The sequence below is a fragment of the Pteropus alecto genome, unplaced genomic scaffold (genome assembly GCF_000325575.1).
Source record: "Pteropus alecto unplaced genomic scaffold, ASM32557v1 scaffold14, whole genome shotgun sequence".
In the NCBI taxonomy this organism is placed as follows: Eukaryota; Metazoa; Chordata; class Mammalia; order Chiroptera; family Pteropodidae; genus Pteropus; species Pteropus alecto.
In genome coordinates, this window is record NW_006436810.1 from 15,112,599 (window position 1) to 15,115,628 (window position 3,030).

The following is a 3,030-nucleotide window of genomic DNA, read 5'->3' on the forward strand; positions in this document are numbered from 1 at the left end:
GAAGGCCTCGCTCTTCGCATTGCAAGCCTGGTTGTGGCTCATTAATAAACAGCTCCGGTGCAGAGCAGCATTCTAGCCCTGGGGGGTCCTGCCGTGGGCATGAAGAAGAAGGAATGAAGATTTCTTGTCCAAATTAAGTTGCCAAGGGACTCATTTACACTAGGCAGTGAGTGTATGTGGGCGGGCGGATGAGGATGATGATTTATGATGCTGTAGACCCGTAAGTGATTCTGGTGATAGAATCCACAGCAAAACCCACTTAGGAGGATAAAATAGAGCTCTTGCTATCTGTAGGAGGCAAAATCACGTGGCTTTTGCCCTTAAATTTCAAGTTACCCTATTGAGCTTGGGAACAGGAAGTAAGCTGGTTTACTTAGGATCGATGCTTTGATATAAAGTTATTATACAGACTCACACATGCCATTCTTAAAAAGTTTATATTCACTGAATCTACGTTAAAGGAAATTTGACAAGACTTTTTTCTTTTTTGGAAGGGGTGGGCGAGGACTAGATCTGACCAATCACATCATGGATAGCTATGTAGCATAGAGACACATTGACGTTTAAAATATCTAAATGTGAATGAACTGTAGCCTTTCACCTGCAAAGGCAGTAAATATATTTTCGGTGAAATCTATCCGCGAAAATGACGTTTTAAAAGGTTAAGCAAACATCTGAACAGACTTGTTTCATATATGTGGCCAATATTAGTTCACATCTTCGCAGAATATCATTTAAAAAAAAAAGATTCTGAGCTCAAAAAATGTAAAATGGTAAAACCAAAATGGAAATTGTATTTTAATTTATTTCCTTATAATTGGGGTACTTGCTCTTTAAATACCAAGAAAATCAATTTTAAGAGTCTCGTGAGAAGTTATAGGATTCGACCTCAAAATTTTAAATATGTGTATAATATCCTATTGTAACAGCAAAGCGTCAGCTTTAGAAACAGATTTTCAGTGACAAGTAAACTCCCATACAAGCAAGGTAAAGGGCAAAGCTCATTGTAGTTCTACACTTTTGACAAGCGTTTTTACAGAGCACACAGGAAAGCCTGGAGAGTGATTCGATGTAAACTGCCTCTCTGAGTCCCATCATTTATTTATGCCATCATAAATATAATGCGACAGAGCCTTTCATTCACGTGCCTCTATGCATTATCATATGCTTCCTGCACTGCAGAAAATATAAATGTTAACTATTTTATCACAGCAACATTAACTTATAAGCAATATTTGTTTCCTTATAAAAGACAGTAATATGATGGGGGTGTAAGTGACAGACGGTTCTTTGCTCCTTTGCTATATGTGAGGCATGCTGGAGCAAATCATCCTTTTTTTTTTTTTTTTTTTTTTGCTTCCAGAAAGTGATTCATCGAATTTTCCCACATAGTTTTAGATTCCAAGAGAATGTGGCCAATCCATGTATTTTATTTTATATCATTATGATTTAAGAAAAGCAGGTGGATATGTTCATATATTTGCAAACAAACAATATATATGTAATAATTACTATGCATTTGACTTGATAAGATATAAATTTCTTTCATAAGATATCAGGGAAATATTCCAAAAAAATTGAAGGATTCGGCAAAGGTTTGGGTTAACTTTGCATGTCTTTTTAACTCTTCCAATGCTTGCTATAACTAGGTATAGCTTAAAAAAACTTTTCCAAAGAATAAATATGTAATTTCTACAGGATTCCATGAGTTTTCCTGCCAATATTCAATACGCTTTTATCATTTTTGCTCGGAGCAGCCACAGCAAGCATGACTTTAAAAATGTAAATGATTCCATTATATATGAATATGTAAATCAAAAATATTAGGGTGTGAAAAAAGTTCAAGAGTTAACAGATGGTAAACTTGGCTTCTCAGGACTTCGAGTTGAATCATTAGTGCTGAGTTTCAAATTAGAATATATTTGAAGTTTAAAAAATACTATTGTTTTAAAAGCATGTATGGTTTCATAGGATTAACATTTATCACCTAGACCAACTTACTATGATAATGCCAAAAGAATTAGTGATTTATATTTTACTTGTGTTAAAAATATTATAGTTGTATATTTTTATAAAATGTGGGTTTTACATACTGGAACATAAAGGTAGACTTGAGCCACATAGGATCGTCAAATAACATAATTGGGAATTGAGTTCATATGAAAATGTATAGATTTCGAAATGTTCATAGTATCATTCTTAAAAATCAAGGTATTCTTCATTATAGCGCCACGATTTTACTGTTACTCAAGAATATGAAAATTCACATGAAAATGTCTTGTCAGACACTCATTTTAACTATTTTTTAAATAAACCACATGTTGAAAAATCTGATTTCCCAGAAACACTCTCCATACCATATGCAACTCTTGTTATGGAGCCCGACAGTTCCCAGACCTTCAGTGTGAAGGCCACAGTAGCCTTGTGTGCTGGGCAGAGGTCAGGGGTCACTGCCCTTGCTCTACAGATGGGACAGCTGAGGCTCAGAGATGGTGGCTGCCCAAACTGGGCTGCAAATATTACAGATGTCTCTTTTTTTCCCCCAATTAGAGAAAATCGACTCAAATTTCGATCTGACCCATATATCTTTGTAGACCACACGCAAGGGCTTCAGTTCCCTCAAAGATCCTTAGCCAACTAGAACCTGGGTGACAAAAAAACTTCAGAAATGCCACTGTCATGGCTTCTTCCTAATGTGGTTTTTAGCTTCCAGCTCAAAAAACAACAACAACAACAACAAAACCCCAAGAGTGGAATGAACAGGTTGAAATGTTTTTCCAAATATAAAATAAACTTCTGAAATATACTTATTTTAGATTGGTCAATTTAATAACCTATTTATTAGACAGTATAACCAAATCACAGCCTGTATGTAACAAAGTTGTAAATACAAAGAAATATGTGTATTCCATATTCATAAGCAATAAAAATAACAAGTACTCATATATCTATCTTTCGATCTCTGAAGTGCTATGTTGTCCTCCGATGAGGCTTGCTGTTTGTTTTAAATTGAACAGAAGGTTCAGGAAA